Source organism: Nycticebus coucang, chromosome 11 (genome assembly GCF_027406575.1).
Source record: "Nycticebus coucang isolate mNycCou1 chromosome 11, mNycCou1.pri, whole genome shotgun sequence".
Taxonomy (NCBI): Eukaryota; Metazoa; Chordata; class Mammalia; order Primates; family Lorisidae; genus Nycticebus; species Nycticebus coucang.
This window is the reverse complement of record NC_069790.1, coordinates 108,966,776-108,991,609: the sequence shown is the minus strand read 5'-3', so window position 1 is coordinate 108,991,609 and position 24,834 is coordinate 108,966,776. Positions and strand designations below refer to the sequence as shown.

Here is a 24,834-nt window from a genome sequence, read left to right as displayed (position 1 = left end):
TTGACCTCCTCTACTTCCATTTGGATTCCCTTTATTTCCTTGTCTTGCCTAATTGTATTGGCTAGAACTTCCAGCACTATGTTGAATAGTAAACGTGACAGAGGACAACCTTGTCTGGTTCCAGTTCTAAGAGGAAAAGCTTTCAGTTTTACTCCATTCAGTAAAATATTAGCGGTGGGTTTGTCATAGATAGCTTCAATCAGTTTTAGAAATGTGCCACCTATGCCTATACTCTTCAGTGTTCTAATTAGAAAAGGATGCTGGATTTTATCAAATGCTTTTTCTGCATCTATTGAGAGGATCATGTGATCTTTATTTTTGCCTCTGTTAATATGGTGGATAACGTTTATGGACTTGTGTATGTTAAACCAGACTTACATCCCTGGGATGAAGCCTACTTGATCATGATGAATGACTTTTTTGATGATAAGCTGTAATCTATTGGCTAGGATTTTGTTGAGAATTTTTCCATCTATATTCATGAGTGAGATTGGTCTGAAATTCTCCTTGTTGTTTGGGTCTTTTACTGGTTTTGATATCAGGGTGATGTTTGCTTCATAGACTGTGTTGGGGAAGATTTCTTCTTCCTCAATTTTTTGGAATAATTTCTGCAGTACAGGAATAAGTTCTTCCTTGAAGGTTTGATAGAATTCTTGTGTGAAGCCATCTGGACCAGGGCATTTTTTGGTTGGAAGATTTTTTTATTGTTTCTTTAATCTCAGTGCTTCAAATTGGTCTGTTCAGGAGGTCTATTTCTTCCTTGCTAATTCTAGGGAGAGGGTGTGATTCCAAATATTGATCCATTTCCTTCACATTGTCAAATTTCTGGGCATAGAGTTTCTGGTAGTATTCAGAGATGATCTCTTATATCTCTGTGGGAACAGTTGTTATTTTCCCTTTATCATTTCTAATTGAGGTTACTAGAGATTTTACTTTTCTATTTCTCATTAGTCTGGCCAATGGCTATTTTATTTATTTTTTCAAAAAACCAACTCCTTGTTTTATTAATTTTCTGAATGATTCTTTTGTTTTCAATTTCATTGATCTCTGATTTGATTTTGGATATTTCTTTTCTTCTACTGAGTTTAGGCTTAGATTGTTCTTCTTTTTCCAATTCCATAAAATGGCTTATGAGATTGTTGATGTGCTCTCTTTCTGATTTTCGAATGTAGGCATCTAAAGCGATAAATTTTCCTCTCAAAACTGCTTTTGCCGTATCCCACAGGTTTTGGTAGCTGGTGTCTTCATTGTTGTTATGCTCAAGGAAGTTAATGATTTCCTGTTTTATTTCTTCCTGCACCCATCTGTTATTCAACAGAAGATTGTTTAATTTCCTGAAGGGTGGGGTCGAGCATTTTTGTTAGAGTTGTGTTCCACCGTTAGTGCCTTATGGTCTGAGAAGATACAAAGTAAAATTTTAATTCTTTTGATTCTGTTGATATTTGTTTTGTGTCCCAGGATATGATCAATTTTGGAGAATGTTCCATGGGGTGATGAGAAGAATGTATATTCTTTATCTTTGGGGTAGAGTGTTCTATATGCGTCTGTCAAGCACAGTTGTTCTAGGGTCTCATTTAAATCTCTTATATCTTTGTTTAATTTCTGTTTATAGGATCTGTCCAGCTCTATAAGAGGAGTGTTAAAGTCCCCTGTTGTTATGGTATTATCAGATATCATATTGCTCAGACTGAGTAAGGTCTGTTTCAAGAATCTGGGAGCATTTAAATTGGGTGCATAAATATTTAGAATTGAAATGTCTTCTTGTTGTATTTTTCCCTTGACCAATATAAAGTGACCATCTTTGTCTTTTTTGACTTTAGTTGCTTTAAATCCACATGTATCTGAAAATAAGATTGCAACTCCTCTTTTCTTCTGAATGCCATTTGCCTGAAAAATTGTCTTCCAACCCTTGACTTGGAGCTTTAATTTGTCTTTTGAAGCCAGGTGTGTTTCTTGCAGACAGCAGATGGATGGCTTGTGTTTTTTAATCCAGTCAGCCAATCTATGTCTCTTCAGTAGAGAATTCAATTGACATTTATTGAGATAATTGATAAATGTGGTAGTATTCTACTCATCTTATTTTGTGAGATTCCTTTGCTTAGTTTTGTCTTTTGCATCAGTGTGGAGGTTAGGTTATGTCCTTTAATTTCTGAGTTCTTACTTTGCTGCTGATCCATTGTGATGGTCAGTGTGTAGAACAGGTTGAAGCATTTCCTGTAGAGCTGGTCTTGTTGTGGCGAATTTCCTCAATGTTTGTATATCCATAAATGATTTGATTTCTCTGTCAATTTTAAATCTTGGCTTAGCAGGGTACAGAATTCTGGGCTGGAAATTGTTCTGTTTAAGTAGATTAAAGGTAGATGACCATTTTCTTCTTGCTTGGAAAGTTTCATTAGAGAAGTCTGCTGTCACTCTGATGGATTTGTGCCTGTAGGTCAACTGGCGCTTACTCCTGGCAGCTTGCAGAGAATTGTTTCTTTTGTCTTGATTTTGGACAGGTTCATCACAATGTGTCTTGGAGAAGCTCAGTTAGAGTTGAGGTGACCTGGGGTCTGATATCCCTCTGAAAGCAGTGTGTCAGAATCTTTGGTGATATTTGGGAAATTTTCTTTTATAATATTCTCTAGTATGGCTTCCATTCCTCTGGGGCATTCTTCTTCCCCTTCTGGGATTCCTATAACTCGTATGTTGGAACGCTTCATAAAGTCCCATAATTCTGACAGTGAACGTTCTGCTTTCTCTCTCTTCTTTTCTGCCTCTTTTACTATCTGAGTTATCTCAAGAACTTTGTCTTCTACCTCTGAAATTCTTTCTTCTGCATGGTCTAACCTGTTGCTGATACTTTCCATTGCATCATTAAGTTCCCTAATTGACTGTTTCAGTTCCTTCAGCTCTGCTATATCCTTTTTATATTCTTCATATCGTCCATCTCCTACTTGATTCTGTTTTTGGATTTCCTTTTGGTTATTTTGCACTTTATTAGCAGTTTCCTTTATTGTTTCCATCATTTCTTTCATTGTTTTCATCATGTGTATTCTAAATTCCCTTCCTGTCATTCCTAACATTTCTTTATAGGCAGAATCCTCTGCAGTAGCTACCTCATGGTCCCTTGGTGGGGTTGTTCTGGACTGGTTCTTCCAGTTGCCTGGAGTTTTCTGCTGATTCTTCCTCATGAGTGATTTCTTTTACCTGTTTCCTTGCCCTAATTTTCCTTTCACTTCCTCTTGCTCTTTAAGTTCTCATGCCTGTGGACTAAGGTTTCGATGAGTCCTTTTGGTACAGGACCAGAAGAATGAGAAGGTTGAAAAGCAAGAAAGGGATGGAAGAAAGGAGGAACGAGTGAAAAGAAAAAAAAAAATGGAGAAAGGAGAGGGGGTGGGTAAAAGGAATATTGACAAAAAGAAGAGAGGCACAGAAAGAGGGAGACAGAGCAATATAGGTGTATAGTAGGGTACTTTGACACAACCTTAAAAATACCCCACCTTCTGGGGGTGCCCCATTGGGTGGGTCCCTTGAGGTCAGCAGCTCTTTGCTAACTTGGTCAGACACAATACACCACTTCACCAAGTAGAGAGGAAAGACAAAAATGCTATAAATCAAACCAAAACAAGCAAACAGAAAAGTTTATGGGATAAAATTGGGTGAAAAACCAAATAATAGTGGTAGAAACACTAGCAAAAATGAAGTTATAGTTATTGAAAAAGGCAGCAATGGGAAATTATCATTACACTAGAAAAATTGAGAAAGAAAAAAAATCTGTACGGAAAAGGTTGAAATTAAAAAACAAAACAACATCAACAACATCAAAATAAACAGAAAAACAACCAAACCAAAAAAAAAAAATAGAAAAAGCACAACCAAAAACAAAGCAGTATGTATATGTTGTTGAATATTGTCTGGACAACATGTGGTCTTCTGGGGTATGAGCATTAATCACAGTGCTGATATGACTGGAGGCTGCTGATTTCTCCAACCCCAGGAGGTAGACACCCTAAATCTCTCTTCAGCCCTCTTAAAAGGCACTTTGAACTTGTAAACTTGCTGAGTAGAAGCTTTCCCAGGAAAGTGTTTGTCACTGGAATCACTGCTGAAGTGGCTATCCACTTACCCAGTGTTCCAAAACTGGTCTCACTCTGCCCTTGAGGGTTAGGGCTGTAAGGCGGCTCAGACCCTGCCCTTAGGCTACTCAGTCGCTGGGTAACCAGCTCCCGCCTGATTGTTGCTCTGTGACCCTGAGGGTGGAGCTTGCGGGGCAGATCACTCACAATGGCTCCCTGTGACCCACAGCCAAACACTATTAGCTCCGTCTGGCTCAGCGGCTCAGACTGGGGCCCTAGACAATGGCCAAAGTTCTCCGCACTCCCGCTCAGCCTCTCCCCATGGCATTTCAACTGACTGCCAAGTCCAAAGACACCAAAACAGTTCACAGGTAAGGCCTTTCTGGTTTGCAGTCTCGCTGCTACTGTACTTATTTACAGTTGCTGGCGGGTTTAGACCGATTGAACACACGTGACCACTTGCCGGTTTTCCACTGTTTTTGTCCTCCTCTTGGGGTCCAGAAGTCTCTTGCTGACTCCCTGTATCCTCACAAGGATGACTATAGGCAGATCCCACCAGCCAGAGATGCCTGGAGTCCTATCTCCCCAGACTCACGGTGCCCAGATGCAAGGAAGTTGTTACTCGGCCGCCATCTTGCTCCAAAGGTCTGCCTTAGACTTTTGAACAAACCATTTTCTCTGTCTGAGCCTTAGAGAAAACATCTTGTGTGTGGGCAATGCCTGTGGTTCAGTGGGTAGGGCACCAGCCCCATATACCCAGGGTGGCGGGTTCAAACCTGGCCCTGGCCAAACTGCAATAAAAAAATAGCTGGGCATTCTGTCAGGTGCCTATAGTCCCAGCTACTTGGGAGGCTGAGGCCTAAGCCCAAGAGTTGGAGGTTGCTGTGAGCTGTGATGCCACAGCACTCTACCAAGGGTGATAAAGTGAGACTCTGTCTCTTAAAAAAACAGCAAAAAAAACAACTTATGGGGAGTGTGCAGTTGGGCGCTGGGTCCACAGTGTACCCGCACATCTGTGCACACATCTGGCGCAGTGGTAGACAAGGCAGCACTCATCTTTTCTTCTTGAACTGCTGTGTTGTTAGTGAGGGTAACAGAGTCGAGATAGTATGGGGCTATTGACCTTGTTCAGGCTCAATGGGAGACAGTGGGTGGGAAGAGTGCGTGTTGGGCCTGTTGCACCCTTTCTGGTCTGCAATCTCCAATGACCGGGTCCATTCTAGTCCATGCCTACCACACCCTCCAGCCACTCCTTAACCAACATGGTGAGCTTTCTTTATCAAGCTAACTCCAGCCCTACTTTTTCCAACTTGGAGAAAATTTTTGGAGTGGGAGGATGAAATTAAGAATGGAAGAAAGAGGAGGGGATTAGGAGGGTGGAAGTTAGATAAGCACAGATGCCACCACCTGCTGCTGCAGATTCTCAACTGCTTGTTGATGTCCTGGGAACATTTTCCTTGAGTCTGTTCAACAGTTGATTCCAGGGGAGGGGGAGGAGAAGGAGGGCTTGGGGACAAAGGGCCTTTGGCAACTCCCGAAAAAGCATTGATTCATTTTCTCAGGTTGGCAAACAATAACTGAGGACTTGGAACCCTAGGGTGAACCAGACAGATTTTACCAGAGCACAGTGACTAGCCTGGAGGGAGGGAGTGAAAGCAAATATTCAAGGAATAAGTGTGCCCAGAGGTTCAGCCATAGAGTAAACCACAGAGAAAGGGATAGGGGAGGGGAAGAGCTGCCAGTACCTGGAGTTCTGGTTCTGGGGAGTCCAGCATACATTGTTGGTGATGAAAGAGCCATTCGAGCCCCTTTGACTGTCCTGTTCCCACCCAGTTTCACTCCCCCTTCCTGAAGCTGAGAGGCAGAGGGAGGCATACCAGGGTAGATGTTTCTGAGGTGGTCCTGATGGTGAAGGGTAGGGAGAAGTGGGGTGCTGCCTGAAGACTGGTGTTGAAAGGGAGATAGCATTTGCACTTCCAATCCTGCAGAATGGCATCTGTGCTGGAGGTGGCTTCAGCCTCCTCTTCCAGCCTGGGCTTCCTCCACTGAAAGGCTTTGAATGGCTCCTCTTTCTTGTGCCCCTCTGTGTGTGATGTCTCCCTGAGAACTCCTCCTCCAAAACTCTCCCCTTCCTCTAGGAAGCTTCCAAGATAAATTTACAACATGACTTACAATTTTAGAGTTGAGAGGTAATTAAACATTATAATTACTTAAATATATATGAAGGTCTGACAATTAAGTTCATGAAGTCATCATAGAAAAAGTGCTACATACCTTGTTGCTGAATATCATAATGGTTACCTATAAGGTACTCTCCTTGGGAAGCTATGCACTGATGCCAGTGCCTAGTCTACCTTTCAAAGCAATTTTGGAACTCCTTTTCTGGAGTGGCCATCAGAGCTGTTGTTGTGTCAAGTCGGACAATTAAGTTCACCACTGTGCCCTTATGTGGACAGCACTATACGGACAACTCAGTAAGGTTTCATAACCTTGGTGTGTCAGCGTCTCATGGCTGTGTTTGTGTTGATGTGTGGTGGTGTCTTGCTGAGCGGCATTCATTATTGTTTCTTGTTTTTGTGTGCCTTATGAGAGCGGCTCTGATGGCCATTCCAGAAAAAGAGTTCTAAAGTTGCTTTGGAGAGTGGACTTGGCACTGGCATCAGTGCACAGCTTCTCAAGGGGGAGTACTTCACAGGTGACTGTAGCGATATTCAACAATGAAGTATGTAGCCCTTTTTCAAGGATGAGTTCATGAACTTAACTGTCAGACTTAGTATACTGTAGCTTTATGTCATTCTATTTTGTTTTCATAAAACATTGCTTTGTATCATTTTTATATTGTATTTTCTAAAGGCAAATCTTTAATGGTAGATATTTATTTGCTTATTTGTTTACTGTCACTTCCATAAGCAGGAGAGCTCCAGGAGGTCAGGGCTTTGTTGATTATCCTCCTGTGTCTGCAACAATGCCTGATTCATAGCAGACACTCGCTATACACTCGTTTATGGACATAAATGCTATCAGCGTAGTGATTTCTTTCCCTTTAAAGCCACAGAGCATGTGGTGTATTCCAAGGTGCATGGTGGATGCTTTTGAATAAGCGAAAGAATGAATAAAAAGAATGAATGATCAAATAAATGTGTGACTGAGCTTATGAGAGACATTGGCCAGGCTTAGAACATCATGGCAGTTGGGCTGTCTATAGGAAAATGCTTTTCAGTTGTTCATATTTTCTTAGCCCTGCCAAGGGGGAGCTTGTTCATAGAGCAAGCTGGCATTAGCTCTCTGTCTTTTGCCCATTTTTAGAACTTGAATTATTTGTCTTCTTAGTGTTAACTTTTAAGATCATATGCTAGATTCTTGATACATGTTCTTTACTGGAGATATGCTTTGCAATTTTTTTCCCCTCAATCTGTAGCTCATCTTTTCATTCTCTTGACTGTGTCTTTCATGGAGCAAAACCATTAAATTTTGATAAGGTTTAATTTATTGATTTTTTGTTTTGTTTTGTTTTTTTTGAGACAGAGGCTCAGTCTATCACCCAGGCTAGCATGTCATGGCCTCAGTTTAGCTCACAGCAACCTCAAACTCCTGGGCTCAAACAACCCTCCCGCCAATGCTTCCCAAGTATCTGGGACTACAGGCACCTGTCACAATGCCCACATCGCTATTTTTTTCTCTTTTTAGTAGAGACAGAGTCTCACTTTGCTCAGGCTTACCTTGAACTCCTGAGTTCAAGGGATCCTCCTGCCTCAGCCTCCCACAGTGCTAAGATTAGAGGCACATACAATCTAATTTATCCATTTTTTTGGATTGTGATTTGAGTGTCATGTCAAAGAACTTTTTGTCTACCTTGAGTCACAAAATTTTTATTTTGTATTTTTCTAAATGTTTTTCACTTTCATGTTTTTCATTTAGATGTAGTATCCATTTTGAGTAAATATTTGTTTAATCTAGCAGATTTAGGTCTTTTGTTTTGCATAAGAATGTCCTGTTTTTTCTGCAGTAATAAAGGGAAAGAAGTATTAATGTGCATCACCCTATCTTGTTTTTGAAGCTAGGGTAGTTGTATGATTTTGTTACCAGCAGTGCTAACCTGGATGTGACCTGGTTACCTTGGAAATGCAGGAACTTTTATGAATGTACTGTAAAATAAAATGTGGACTAATAACCAAGGGGGAAAAAAAAAGAACGTCCTGTTTTTCCAATTCTATCTGTTGACAAACACTGCACTTTCTCCCCTGAATTTCTTTTGTGCCGTTGTTAAAAATTGAAGACCACATCTGGGTCAGTCAATTTGTGGACTTCCTATTCTGTTTCTTTGGTCAATTTAGTCTCTCCCTTCACTGGTACCACACTGTCTTGATTTTTGTAGCTTTATTATAAGCCTTAAATTATATAGTGTAATTCTTCAAACTTTATTTTTCTTTTTCAAAAGTGTTTTAACTGGACTCACTCCTTTACTTTCTGTGTAAGTTTTAGAATGAACTTGTTTGTAGCTTGTCTTTAAAATTTTTGCCAGACTTTTTGTGTATTTACAGTGTTTACCCTTAGAGATTAGTCATCTTGAGCTGCTATAACAAAATCTCATAGACTTGGTGGAGTTAACAATTGTCATCTATTTCTCGTATTTCTGGAAACTGGGAAGTCCAAGCTCAGGTGCCTGACAATTCAGTTTCTGGTGAGTGCTATCTTCCTGGCTTGTGGAGGGCTGTCTTTTTGCTGTGTCCTTTTATGGATCTGAGGGCAGCAGGGGGAGGAGGGAAAGAGGAAGCTCTCCAGTTTCTCTTATGAGGACACTAAATGCATCACGAGGACTTCATGAGGGCCTCATCTGAACCTAATCACCCCAAGGCCTCATCTCCAAATACCATTTCATTGGGCAGGGGGAGTCAGGGCTTCAACACGAAAAATTGGAAGGAACACAGTTTAGCATCCCCATACTTGGTTGCTTTGATATGGTTTGTCTTCAGATAGTAAGCCACCATTGACTTAATGTGTAAATTCATGTGTAAACACTTTGAGCCCAACATCAGCTCAAGATGGATGTTTCTTAGAGGAAGCCGATTGCACAGACATATTCATACTTGGAACCAGCCTTAGCCCACCAAGATCCACCAAAACTATGTGCAAATTATGAATCCAATTGATAATACTAAGCATAGATGACAGATTGGTACATGCTGCCTTGAAACAACTCTCAGCCTTTTGGTTATATAGTTTCATTTACCTCTAATTAATACGTATTTAGTTAATACATTCCCTACTATTGGTATGGGATGATACCTTGCTCCAGGCAGTTCTGGAGATGAGTATTTGGTCAATTCAGATCAGCAGAAATTAATCCATGCTATACAAAGGGAATATCTGATGGTCTGTACAAGGCAGAGATAATCTCCTAATGCAGATTAAATAATCACAGCATTTTTCTGACTTGAATAGGAATGGAAAGTTGCTGGGTTCAAGATGCTGCAGCTATGAACAGTGATACGTGAAGGATAGACAAATAATCATCACAGTGACCTGTGTCCCACTGTTTTATTTATCCCATGAAGTGTATTATAATTGTTTTCAATTGACAAGAATATGTCCATCAAAAAATCCTGGGGTGGGGGAGGGGAGGAAATCTTTCAATAGTTACTTTATCAGTTCTTTGATTGAAACATGGATTAATTTCTTTTAACCTGAAAAGTATACAACGGTGGGTGATACGTCTTTATATTAACGTGTTTTACTTATACACCATTAATCTAGAAAGATAAATTTTCATTGTGATTTATCAGGCTTCCCCACCTTATCTTAAATTTGGTGAACAAAGGAGTTTGCACAACAGTCTAGTGAAAATTTGGAGAATGCCAAGAAAATCTGATTATTTTCATTTATTTTTTAAAATAAATCTTTGTAGTATCTAGTGATTTCTTTAGGAAATTCAAGGCTAATTTAGTCACAAGAAAACTTCCTAACTGAAAAGATTTTCCAAGTTGGGACATTTCAAAGGAGTCTCTAGATTCCACAGAATACAGTCTGAAAATGCTGTGATATAGAGGCAAAAGATGGTGGGCCGCAGGAGGGCTCCCCCAAGGCTTGGGGGACAGAGAGGTGACAGTGCTCAAGCTCCCTGGCATCTGGATTCACACACAGAACACACTATGTCTCCTGGTTAGACCCTAGAAGGCTCAAGCTAGAACTTCAAACTGAACTTCCCAGAAGGGATTTTTCTCTCTCTGTGGGCACATAGTCAAACTCAGCTGATGTAGCTAGTTGGGCTGGTTATATGATATCAGCAAAGAAACAGACTGCAGAGGTGAGGATTGCCAAGGTAGCCCCACTTTGTAGCAAACAGATCCTCAAACTATCCTTATCTCATCTCGGCCAAAATCAACAATGTCATCAGGAGGCAAAGAGATGGAGTGTTTCCAGGCCAGTTGTAAAACAACTCTAGCACCCATATTGTTTTATTTTTCTGAACGTGGAACCTAAATTTGGGAAAGGCAAAATCAAGAGTTTTCAGAGGAGAAAAGATATAAACATGAAACACAGTCTCTAGAAGGAATCAATAGTTAACCAATGTTTTGTTCCATCCAGGCAATATTTGAAAAGCACAGTAAAACAAAGAACAATCATTAGTAGAAACTTAAACCCTTATAAGCAATAAGAAACTTTTCATTGGCTCAGTGCGGGTAGCCCAGGGGTCAGGGTGCCAGCCACATACACTGGGGCTGCTGGATTGGAACCTGGCCCAGGCCTGCTAAACAGCAATGACAACTATAACAAGAAAATAGCTGGGCATTGTGGCGGGTGCCTTCAGTCCCCGTTACTTGGGAAGCTGAGGCAAGAGAATTGCTTAAGCCCAAGAGTTGGAGGTTGCTGTGAGCTGTAATGCCACCCATGCACTCTACTGATGGCAACATAGTGAGACTCTGTCTCCAAAAAAGAGAAACTTTTTGTTAAAATGTTTTAATTGTATGCTCAAAGGAATGAAGGCTGTACCTCTGTGACACAAAAATAACTAAGTCTTTTACAGAAGGACAATCTAAGTTGTAATTTTCTCCCTTTGTTAACCATTCATAAAACAATTTGTAGTAAAGGAGTTACTAATACTTCTTAATGTGTAAGAATTTAGACATCTAAAGATATATAAGTACACAAATAGATGATAAGTGTAAAAATTTTAGTTTTAGTGTTTTTTTTTTTTTTTTTTTTTTGAAATGAGAGTCTTGCTTTTTCACTCTGAGGAGAGTGCAGTGGTGTGTTCATGGCTCACAGCAACCTCAAACTCCTGGGCTCTAGCAATCCTCCTGCCTCAGCTTTGCAAGTAGCTAGGACAATAAGCATGTGTCACCATGCTGGCTAATTTTTCCATTTTTGGTAGAGATAGAGGTCTTGCTCAGGCTGGTCTTGAACTCTTGAACTCAAATAATCTTCTTGGCCAGGCTTCCTAGAACACTAGGATAATAGGCACGAGCCATTGCAACTGGCCTGAATTTTACTCTTAACATAATTTTTATAAGTATATTAAATAAAATGATTTTAACTATATTGAATTTACCATCTTAATCATCTACAATAATTTCCTTGATAGACAAATTATATATACATATCTATTTTTTCATTTTCTTTTCTTTTTTTTTTTTTTTTGTAGAGACAGAGTCTCACTTTATCACCCTCAGTACAGTGCCATGGCGTCACACAACTCACAGCAACCTCTAACTCCTGGTCTTAGGTGATTCTCTTGCCTCAGCCTCCCGAGTAGTTGGGACTACAGGTGCTTGCCACAATGCCCTGCTATTTTTTCGCAGTTTGGTCAGGGCTGGGTTTGAACCTGCCACCATTGGTATAAGGGGCCCGTGCCCTACTCACTGAGCCACAGGCGCCACCCTTTTTCATTTTTCTTTTATTTTTTAGAGTGCTGAGGCGGGAGGACTGGGTGGGACATTTCACATGGACCTGCTTCCTTCCCCACCTCCCCCAACAAATTATAAATTTTATTCTGTCTATACATTTATGTTTTTCTGTATTTATTGTATAGTCAAATATTTACATTATTATCATATTTAACAAAAGTAACCCATTATATGTTCTTCAGATACAAAAGAAAACTGTGGGACAGGAAGCCAAGAATTATCTGGGTATCTTTTTCAGCAAACACATATTAAATTATCTCAAATATAATGTGGCAAAAGTAAACATTCTATATAGCATCTTAATAAGGCATTGACACAAACTTAATTTATAACCATTTTAAGCAATAATGGTAAATTAAAACTATATTTTGTAAGGCATGCGGGCCTATCCCTGGACTCTAGAGCAGGCGGGTCCGAAGCTGCCCTGTCCCATGAGCAAAGCTGGAGTGATCCTGCCAGTATGATGCTGGACTAAGACCCATGATGGAGTCTAGGGTACCAGAAGCTATGTTGGCCCAGACAGGATTTGGACACAGGTCTACCAGAAGCAGTCCACAGGCACAAGATCTTAAAGAGCAAGAGGAAGTGAAAGGAAAATTAGGGCAAGGAAACAGATAAAAGAAATCACTCATGAGGAAGAATCAGCAGAAAACTCCAGGCAACATGAAGAACCAGTCCAGAACGACCCTGCCAAGGGACCATGAGGTAGCTACTGCAGAGGATTCCACCTATACAGAAATGTTAGGAATGACAGAAAGGGAATTTAGAATACACATGTTGAAAACAATGAAAGAAATGATGGAAACAATGAAGGAAACTGCTAATAAAGTGGAAAATAACCAAAAGGAAATCCAAAAACAGAATCAAATCAGAGATGAACGATATGAAGAATATAAAAAGGATATAGCAGAGCTGAAGGAAATGAAACAGTCAATCAGGGAACTTAAAGATGCAATGGAAAGTATCAGCAACAGGTTAGACCATGCAGAAGAAAGAATTTCAGAGGTAGAAGACAAAGTTTTTGAGATAACTCAGATAGTAAAAGAGGCAGAAAAGAAGAGAGAGAAAGCAGAACGTTCACTGTCAGAATTATGGGACTTTATGAAGCGTTCCAACATACAAGTTATAGGAATTCCAGAAGGGGAAGAAGAATGCCCCAGAGGAATGGAAGCCATACTAGAGAATATTATAAAAGAAAATTTCCCAAACATCACCAAAGATTCTGACACACTGCTTTCAGAGGGATATCGGACCCCAGGTCGCCTCAACTCTAACTGAGCTTCTCCAAGACACATTGTGATGAACCTGTCCAAAGTCAAGACCAAAGAAATGATTCTGCAAGCTGCCAGGAGTAAGTGCCAGTTGACCTACAGGGGCAAATCCATCAGAGTGACCGCAGACTTCTCTAATGAAACTTTCCAAGCAAGAAGACAATGGTCATCTACCTTTAATCTACTTAAACAGAACAATTTTCAGCCCAGAATTCTGTACCCTGCTAAGCTAAGCTTCAAAATTGATGGAGAAATCAAATCATTTATGGATATACAAACATTGAGGAAATTCGCCACAACAAGACCAGCTCTACAGGAAATACTTCAACCTGTTCTGCACACTGACCACCACAATGGATCAGCAGCAAAGTAAGAACTCAGAAATCAAAGGACAGAGCCTAACCTCCACACTGATGCAAAAGATAAAACTAAGCAATGGACTCTCACCAAATAAGACGAATAGAATACTACCACACTTATCAATTATCTCCATAAATGTTAATGGCTTGAATTCCCCACTGAAGAGACATAGATTGGCTGACTGGATTAAAAAACACAAGCCATCCATTTGCTGTCTGCAAGAAACACACCTGGCTTCAAAAGACAAATTAAAGCTCCGAGTCAAGGGATGGAAGACAATTTTTCAGGCAAATGGAATTCAGAAGAAAAGAGGAGTTGCGATCTTATTTTCAGATACATGTGGATTTAAAGCAACTAAAGTCAAAAAAGACAAAGATGGTCACTTTATATTGGTCAAGGGAAAAATACAACAAGAAGACATTTCAATTCTAAATATTTATGCACCCAATTTAAATGCTCCCAGATTCTTGAAGCAGACCTTACTCAGTCTGAGCAATATGATATCTGATAATACCATCATAACAGGGGACTTTAACACACCTCTTACAGAGTTGGACAGATCCTCTAAACAGAAATTAAACAAAGATATAAGAGATTTAAATGAGACCCTAGAACAACTATGCTTGATAGACGCATATAGAACACTCCATCCCAAAGATAAAGAATATACATTCTTCTCATCACCCCATGGAACATTCTCCAAAATTGATCATATCCTGGGACACAAAACAAATATCAACAGAATCAAAAGAATTGAAAGTTTACCTTGTATCTTTTCAGACCATAAGGCACTAAAGGTGGAACTCAACTCTAACAAAAATGCTCGACCCCACCCAAAGGCATGCAAATTAAACAATCTTCTGTTGAATAACAGATGGGTGCAGGAAGAAATAAAACAGGAAATCATTAACTTCCTTGAGCATAACAACAATGAAGACACAAGCTACCAAAACCTGTGGGATACTGCAAAAGCAGTTTTGAGAGGAAAATTCATCACTTTAGATGCCTACATTCGAAAAACAGAAAGAGAGCACATCAACAGTCTCACAAGAGATCTTATGGAATTGGAAAAAGAAGAACAATCTAAGCCTAAACTCAGTAGAAGAAAAGAAATATCCAAAATCAAATCAGAGATCAATGAAATTGAGAACAAAAGAATCATTCAGAAAATTAATGAAACAAGGAGTTGGTTTTTTGAAAAAATAAATAAAATAGATAAACCATTGGCCAGACTTACTAGAAATAGAAAAGTAAAATCTCTAGTAACCTCAATCAGAAACGATAAAGGGGAAATAACAACTGATCCCACAGAGATACAAGAGATCATCTCTGAATACTACCAGAAACTCTATGCCCAGAAATTTGACAATGTGAAGGAAATGGATCAATATTTGGAATCACACCCTCTCCCTAGACTTAGCCAGGAAGAAATAGAGCTCCTGAACAGACCAATTTCAAGCACTGAGATCAAAGAAACAATAAAAAAGCTTCCAACTAAAAAATGCCCTGGTCCAGATGGCTTCACTCCAGAATTCTATCAAACCTTCAAGGAAGAGCTTATTCCTGTACTGCAGAAATTATTCCAAAAAATTGAGGAAGAAGGAATCTTCCCCAACACTTTCTATGAAGCAAACATCACCCCGATACCAAAACCAGGAAAAGACCCAAACAAAAAGGAGAATTTCAGACCAATCTCACTCATGAATATAGATGGAAAAATTCTCAACAAAATCCTAGCCAATAGATTACAGCTTATCATCAAAAAAGTCATTCATCATGATCAAGTAGGCTTCATCCCAGGGATGCAAGGCTGGTTTAACATACGCAAGTCCATAAACGTTATCCACCATATTAACAGAGGCAAAAATAAAGATCACATGATCCTCTCAATAGATGCAGAAAAAGCATTTGATAAAATCCAGCATCCTTTTCTAATTAGAACACTGAAGAGTATAGGCATAGGTGGCACATTTCTAAAACTGATTGAAGCTATCTATGACAAACCCACAGCCAATATTTTACTGAATGGAGTTAAACTGAAAGCTTTTCCTCTTAGAACTGGAACCAGACAAGGTTGTCCTCTGTCACGTTTACTATTCAACATAGTGCTGGAAGTTCTAGCCAATACAATTAGGCAAGACAAGGAAATAAAGGGAATCCAAATGGGAGCAGAGGAGGTCAAACTCTCCCTCTTTGCTGACGACATGATCTTATACTTAGAGAACCCCAAAGACTCAACCACAAGACTCCTAGAAGTCATCAAAAAATACAGTAATGTTTCAGGATATAAAATCAATGTCCACAAGTCAGTAGCCTTTGTATACACCAATAACAGTCAAGATGAGAAGCTAATTAAGGACACAACTCCCTTCACCATAGTTTCAAAGAAAATGAAATACCTAGGAATATACCTAACGAAGGAGGTGAAGGACCTCTATAAAGAAAACTATGAACTCCTCAGAAAGGAAATAGCAGAGGATATTAACAAATGGAAGAACATACCATGCTCATGGATGGGAAGAATCAACATTGTTAAAATGTCTATACTTCCCAAAGCAATCTACCTATTCAATGCCATTCCTATCAAAGTACCTACATCGTACTTTCAAGATTTGGAAAAAATGATTCTGCGTTTTGTATGGAACCAGAAAAAACCCCGTATAGCTAAGGCAGTTCTCTGTAACAAAAATAAAGCTGGGGGCATCAGCATACCAGATTTTAGGCTGTACTACAAAGCCATAGTGCTCAAGACAGCATGGTACTGGCACAAAAACAGAGACATAGACACTTGGAATCGAATTGAACACCAAGAAATGAAACTAACATCTTACAACCACCTAATCTTCGATAAACCAAACAAGAACTTACCTTGGGGGAAAAAATCCCTATTCAATAAATGGTGTTGGGAGAACTGGATGTCTACATGTAAAAGACTGAAACTGGACCCACACCTTTCCCCACTCACAAAAATTGATTCAAGATGGATAAAGGACTTAAATTTAAGGCATGAAACAATAAAAATCCTCAAAGAAAGCATAGGAAAAACACTGGAAGATATTGGCCTGGGGGAAGACTTCATGAAGAGGACTGCCATGGCAATTGCAACAACAACAAAAATAAACAAATGGGACTTAATGAAACTGAAAAGCTTCTGTACAGCTAAGGAGACAATAACCAAAGCAAAGAGACAACCCACACAATGGGAAAGGATATTTGCATATTTTCAATCAGACAAAAGCTTGATAACTAGGATCTATAGAGAACTCAAATTAATCCACATGAAAAAAGCCAACAATCCCTTATATCAATGGGCAAGAGACATGAATAGAACTTTCTCTAAAGACGACAGACGAATGGCTAACAAACACATGAAAAAATGTTCATCATCTCTATATATTAGAGAAATGCAAATCAAAACATCCCTGAGATATCATCTAACCCCAGTGAGAGTGGCCCATATCACAAAATCTCAAAACTGCAGATGCTGGCGTGGATGTGGAGAGAAGGGAACACTTTTACATTGCTGGTGGGACTGCAAACTAGTACAACCTTTCTGGAAGGAAGTATGGAGAAACCTCAAACCACTCAACCTAGACCTCTCATTCGATCCTGCAATCCCATTACTGGGCATCTACCCCGAAGGAAAGAAATCCTTTTATCATAAGGACACTTGTACTAGACTGTTTATTGCAGCTCAATTTACAATCGCCAAAATGTGGAAACAGCCTAAATGCCCACCAACCCAGGAATGGATTAACAAGCTGTGGTATATGTATACCATGGAATCCTATTCAGCCATTAAAAAAAATGGAGACTTTACATCCTTCGTATTAACCTGGATGGAAGTGGAAGACATTATTCTTAGTAAAGCATCACAAGAATGGAGAAGCATGAATCCTATGTACTCAATCTTGATATGAGGACAATTAATGACAATTAAGGTCATGCGGGGGAAGCAGAAAGAGGGATGGAGGGAGGGGGGTGGGGCCTTAGTGTGTGTCACACTTTATGGGGGCAAGACATGATTGCAAGAGGGACTTTACCTAACAATTGTAATCAGTGTAACTGGCTTATTGTACCCTCAATGAATCCCCAACAATAAAAAAAAAAAACTATATTTTGTAAATAAAAGTCTGCATTTTTTGTTAGTTTCATACTTTCTAGGCATTTAATCTAAAATCTTAAAACTAAGGCTGCATAGAAAGATGGAGACCTCACCTCCTTCATGTTTACATGGATGGAGCTGGAACATATTCTTCTCAGTAAAGTGTCTCAAGCATGGAAGAAAAAATATCCAATGTATTCACCCCTACTATGAAACTAACTTAGAACCTTTACATGAAGCTATAACCAAGTTTCAACCTAAGAACAGAGGGAAGGGGGAAAGCGTGGGGAGGGAGGCGGGAGGTGGGTAAAGGGAGGGGGATTGAAAGGATCACACATGTGGTGCATCTTACAAAGGTACATGTGAGCCCTGGCAAATGTGGAATGTAAATGTCTTGACAAAGTAACTAGCATGATGCCAGGAGGCCTATGTCAACTAATGAGATGAAAATGTGTCAAATATTCTATGAAACAAGTGTATGATGCCCCATGATCATATTGATGTACACAGCTATGATTTAATAAAAAAAAATAAAATGAAAAAAAAAGAAAAATCTAAACATTTTAATAATATGCAAAATTAAAATAAAGGTTTACATTAGCCACTTAAAAAAAAATAAAAAAATAAAATCTTAAAACTAAAGATCTCAAATAACTATTTTAGCTAGCATTTTATGACTTTACGCCTCTTAGTAGTATGAAAATTTTGTAATATTAAACTCCTGAAAAAATCTTTTATTATGGGCAGTGCCTGTGGCTCAAAGGAGTAGGGCGTCAGCCCCATATACCAGGGGTGGTGAGTTCAAACTGGCGCCGGCCAAAAACTGCAAAAGAAAAATAATAATAAAATAAAATAAAAATAAGTTTAAAAAAATCTTTATTATAATTTCAGTTAATCGAACACAAGTTTTTATGTATTTATGTAGAGACAGGGTCTCACTATATTGCCTAGCCTGGTCTTGAATTCTGGCTTTAAGTGATCTTCCTGCCTTGGCCTTCCAAAGTGCTGGGATTAAAGGCATAAGCCTTCATGCCCAGCCAGAATTTAGAAAGTTTACATCTTGAGGCTTGTCGCCTGTGCAAGTAGCTAAGGTGCCAGCCCATACACTTGAGCTGGCAGGTTCCAATCCAGTCCAGGCCCACCAAACAATGACAGCTACAACCAAAAAAATACCCAGGCATTGTGGCAGGCACCCGTAATCCCAGCTACTTGGGAGGCGGAGGCAAGAGAATCACTTGAGCCCAGGAGTTGGAGGTTGCTGTGAGCTGTGATGCCACGACACTCTACCCAGGGTGACAGCTTGAGGTTCTGTCTCAAAAAAAAAAAAAAAAGAAAAGAGAAGAAAAAGAAAGAAAGGAAGTTTACATCTTGAGAAATTTAACTTCAGTCTTGTATGCATTATTAATAAAATATTGCTTTAACAGAACTTTCATATAATAAAATCTGAAAAAAGACGTCATGTTATCTATACATCAATATTATCAACTCACTTGTCTAATTTATCCTAAGATTTACCCATTTATCAAGAATATTACATAAACCTTTCAAATATGTATAATTTATAGATTTCTGCTTTAATAACCATATTTGAAAGACACTTTAAATCAGTGGTTCTCAACCTGTGACTTGCGACTCCTTTGGAGGTCAAACAACCTGTTTCACAAGGGTCATCTAATGCCATCCTACATATCGGATATTTACATTACGATTCATAACAGTAGCAAAATTACAGTTATGAAGTAGCAACGAAAATAATTTTATGGTTGGGGGTTACCACAACATGAGGAACTGTATTAAAGGGTCGCGGCATTAGGAAGGTTGAGAACCACTGCTTTAAATTATGCCAAAACCTCTGTGCATTCAAATTCTGAAATCTTACAACCTTAACCAAGGACATTAGCTTAACTTACAATTAAATCTCTTATTTTTTTCTTTGAACTCCATGCTTTTAGCAAGATGGAATTTAAAAAAAAAAACAGCAACAACATATACTACAAGTTTAATATTTTTGATTTTCCATTTAGTTAGGATGGGGCTATTAATTTTCAGGTAAGCCTTTTCTCTAAAATATCAACAGGTATCTTTACTGGAGAATAAAAAAAAATTCCCTTAGAAGTTTATTACTTTCTAATTCCTTTTCAGGATTATGCCTGTTATTTCTTTAACCAAATGTTTATATCTTCTAATTAAGAAAAATGTGATTGGAAGTGGTCAGGACCAGTCCGAATTCTATGACATAATCTTTGCTTTTCATCCCAGAGTTTGAGAAGTCTTTTCAATGGTAGAGGGATATGAATACAATCAGGATTTAAAATGTACATACCAATCAAAATCTGGAAAATAAAAGGAAAGATACAAACAAGAATGAGGGGAACTGAGAAGGAGCCCTAAGTGAACCTATTTTGAAGTTTTCAATGGCCTTTGTTAAAGAATTTTTTAGAGAAGAAAAAAAATTTTTTTTTTTTTTTTTTAGACAGAATCTCAGTATGTTGCCCTGGGTAGAGTACTGTGGCATCACAGCTCACAGCAACCTCAAACTCTTGGGCTTAAGCGATTCTCTTGTCTCAGCCTCCCAAGTAGCTGGGGCTACAGGCGCCCACCATGATACCTGGCTATTTTTGTTGTTGTAGTTGTTGTTGTTGCTGCAATTATCCTTGTTGTTTTAGCTGGCCCAGGACAGGCTTGAACCTGCCAGCCTAGGTGTATGTGGCTGGCACTGAACCAAAGTGTCTTATTTTTTTCTGTAATGCTGCTTGGCCTCATACAGGCTTGACAGTGGCTTGCAGTGGCCTCAACATGGCACCTTTGATCTCTCAATTCTCATGATCTTAATAATTACTGTCAAAAATTAGGCAAATGGTCAGAGATCCCATATATCCAGGCATTTCTTATATTCTGGAACATTCCTTCCCTGTGTTAGTCCTGTGAAACTCTCAGATTCTCATGGCATGGGTAACACCAGCTTCTCCTGAGACCCTTCCACAGCCCCTACAGTTCCTCTCCAACCCCCACCCCAATCCCTCCATTCTCTCCATCAGAACACCTGGGAAGCTTCTCTGTGTGGGATACCTTTCTTCCATCTATAACCTCCCATCAGTCACCCATTCTTGTTGCCCTCCAACCCCCATGTCCATATCCTTCACTTAAACAATATGCCGTCCCACCCCTCCACTGTCTTCCCCCACTCACCCTCTGCCACAAGTGGTAGACAAAAAAAAAAAAAAAAAAAAAAAGCAGAATTTCCCCCAGGGCCCTCAGACCTTCCAGCGAAATCTCCTTGATCTGGCCTTCAAGGTGAAGCAGAGCCTCTCAGAGCTCCAGTATTGGCTTTCGCCATTAAGCAAAACTTGGCTACTTCTTAAAACTCCAAGAGGCATTCCAAATAAAATAAAATCTTCCTCAGGATCATGCTCTAAGTGCAGCAAACCAGGCTTCAGGCAAAGCAGTGCCCCAAATCCAACCCCCCCTGCAAACCGTGTCCAGCCTGCAGGGCTCTGGCTGCCCAGTCTTTCTGAAGGTCTGGTGCAGACCTCTCAGAACGTGGCTGAAGTTCCCTCCTGAACCTAGCTGCGACAGGCCCACCACCCCTGGAAAATCAGAATGGCTCCTGGACACCATCCTGGAAAACTGAACTCTAAGTATTTTTGTTTTTAAAAGGTAAGCCGATCTTTTCTCTTTCCTAACAAACACACGAGCAACTTCACACTGCCCCTTGTAAAAATCCTCTGAAAACAGGCAGCGATCTCGGTAATGGGTAATAGATGTCTCCTCAGGATTCTGGTGGCCCTGGCCACTCCGACTGGTTCCCGACTCTCACTGTTCATCTTCCTCTTTGATTACTATCTGATAAGATTACTAATTTTGAATGTTTCTCATTCTCAGTTTCCAACCAGTAACCATCCGCCTCAGGTCTCGAGAGTCACTGAAAACCAGTCCTCTTATTCTCACCTTAATGGATGCCACCAGCTCAGACTGAAAAAGCCAAAACGTCCCTGTAACGCCATTCCCTTAGCTCATTCCCTCCCTCCATTCTCTTTACGGGCAGCCCACACAGCCCGTAAGATCTGTACACTAAAAGCTTTTAAAACATAGGTGAAATAAATTGAAGAAAATACAAATAAATGGGGAGCCCGGCTCTAGCGACTCAAGGTGGTGGGTCGGAGCGAGACACAGCGAAGGGAACCGGGACCGCCGTGAGCGCTGCAGCGGCTGGAGGACGAGGAAGGTAGCAGCTACCACCGGGCTGGTTTGAATCTAGCCAATGACACTGGAGCCAAAAGAAGAAAAAAGAAAAAGGCAGCGAGACAGAGTCAGCCCAACATCAGCCTGGGAAGATGAACTCCTCGCCAGCAGCGAGGATCCAGGAAACACAGAAGGCCATTGAGCTGTTCTCAGTGGGGCGGGGACCTGCCAAAACCATGGAGGAGGCGGGCAAGCGAAGCCACCCGTCTGGGATACGCAGCCTGTCCCCGAACTAGGCGAAGTAGTGAACACCCTTGGTCCCGTGGAACCTCAGGAGCCCTCTACTCTACCCTAGGGCTTCACCTGCCCTGGACGTGGGGGACCGGGGGTGCTGAAGGATCTGTACACCCTCCTGAATGAGAACGTGGAAGATGATGACAACGTGTTCTGACTTGATTATTCCCCAGAATTTCTTTTGTGGGCTCTCCAGCCACCCGCTGGCTCCCGCAGTGGCACTGTGGGGTTCGAGTGGTCTCAAGTCGGAAAGTGGTTGGGTTTGTTAGTGCCATCCCGGTGAACGTCCATGTCTGTGACACAGAGAAGGAGATGGTAGAAATTAACTTCTTCTTTTTTTTTAGAGACAGAATTTCACTTTGTCGCCCTCAGTAGAGTGCTGTGGTGTCACAGCTCACAGCAACCTCCCGCTTTTGGGCTTAGGCGATTCTCTTGCCTCAGCCTCCCAAGTAGCTGGGACCACAGGCGCCCGCCACAACGCCCAGCTAAGAGCTTAACTCCTGATGTGTACAGAAGAAGCTGCGGTCCGAGAGGGTGGCTCCAGTCCTGACCGGAGACATAACCAGGCAGGTTCACCTGAAGGGCATTTTCCAAGCTGTTTACACTGCCCGTGTGGTACTACCGAAGCCTGTTGGCACCTGCAGGTACTAGCGTCTGTCCCTAAACCCACGGAAGCTGATTGCAGTGAAGTTTTCCCATCTGAGCAGAAATATGACCATGCAGTGTACCATGAAGCTCTACCGACTGCCAGAGACTCCCAGTACAGCTGGACTATGGAAAAAAAGGACATTCCAGTAGTGCACCAGCCCCTCACCGATACTTGAAGCAGTTTCCCCTCACACCAGTCATGAACCAGGAGGAGGTGGAGCACTGGTTCTACCCCCAGGAGAATGTCATTGGCACTTTCGTGGTGGAGAATGCAAATGGAGAGGTGACATATTTCCTGAGCTCCACCATGATGGTTCCCTACACCATCATGAACCATCCAACCCATAAGAGTCTAAAAGTTGCTTATTCTTTCTACAACATTCACACTCAGACCCCTCTTCTAGACCTCAGGAGTGACGCCCTTGTTCTCACCAAAATGAAAGCGTTTGACGTGTTTAATGCGCTGGATCTCATGGAGAACAAAACTTTCCTGGAGAAGCTTAAATTCAAGAGTTTGAGACCAGCTGAAGCAAGAGCGAGACTCTGTCTCTACAAAAAATAGAAAAATTAGCCTGGTGTGGTGGCGCATGACTATAGTCTCAGCTACTTGTGAGGCTGAAGCTTGAGGATTGTTTTGAGCCCAGGTGTTTGAAATTGCTGTGATCTATGATCACATTAATGCACTCTAGGTCAGAAGACAGAGTTAGGTCAGACTGTCAAAGGGAAGAAGGAAGGAAAAAAGGAAGGGAGGGAGGGAAGGAGGAAGGGAGGAAGAAAGGAAGAGAGAAAAAGAAAATTAGACAATGAGCTTTAGTGAGGAAAGACCTCATTCCTGCCATCTTTGTCTTTTTGCCCATTAAGCTAGCACCGTGGTGGCTGGGAAAAGATGCCAACTCCCATCTGCAGGACTGGTCATTTTTTCCACCAAGCACTGCTTCATAGTGAATGGTATCTGATAGGCATAGATGTGGGACATGCGTTCACACTCTGTGTCCATTCTAATAGGTCCCTTCTCCAAGCAATAGCTCAACTAGCTAGACACTGCCCATGAATAAGTGTTGATTTTCACTTCAGGCACAACTAGATATACCACAAATGTTCTGCCCAATGGGAGGATTTTTCTTCACCTATGTCTTCAGGGCTACTATGTGTGAAGCCATAGTGCAGAAGCCATGTGCATCTGCCTGGTATTGGCCACTTACGCAACTCATCTAGCTATAATCCAGCCCTTTGGTTATTCATCTTTTATTGACTGGTCATAAGGAATTTCCTCTGAAGACAAATGTGTGAGAAAACCACAGAGTTTCAGTACTTGTAACAATGGCAACGTTTACTCTCCCTAGGCCTCCAAGGGTAGGGAGACAAAGTGGTTTCTAGAACCTGGCAACAAAGAGATTGCATTTCTAATTTTGCCTTTTTTAAAAAAAAATTGTGTTTGATTATTTGTAGTTTTTCCCTGTGAACCATTACTCACAGAAACATATGTCCACACAGAGACTTGTACAGTAGTGTTATAACAGCTTTCTTCAGGAGTCCCAAATGGGAAACACAGAAGTCCGTCAACAGGAGAATGGCATGTCCATGTAAGGAAATGTGACTCAGCAGTAAAGAGGAAGGGACTGGTCACATGTACAGCGACACAGAGGAACCTCAAAATCATTATGCTGAGTGAGAAAGGCACAAAAAACACATAAATTCTGATTTAACTCATGTGAAATTCCAGAAAAAATAGAACTCATCCATAGGCATAGAAAAGTATCATTGATAGCCTCAGGTTCAGAAAAGAGGTTTGGAATTCACTGACAAGAGACAGAGGGAATCTTTTGAGATTATGGAAATGTGGGCGGCGCCTGTGGCTCAAAGGGGTAGGGCGCCAGCCCCATGTGCCAAAGGTGGCGGGTTCAAACCCAGCCCCTGCCAAAAAGTGCAAAAGAGATTATGGAAATGTATCTTATATCTAATTGTGGTGGTGATATACTATATATATATATATTTTTTAATTATCTAACTCT

General features: G+C 40.6%; 1 pseudogene; it reads left to right on the top strand.

The window, feature by feature from the left end:
* Positions 1-21,957: 21,957 nt before the first annotated feature.
* On the top strand, positions 21,958-23,807 carry LOC128598235 (glycylpeptide N-tetradecanoyltransferase 1-like; annotated as a pseudogene).
* The last annotated feature ends 1,027 nt before the right edge of the window (positions 23,808-24,834 follow it).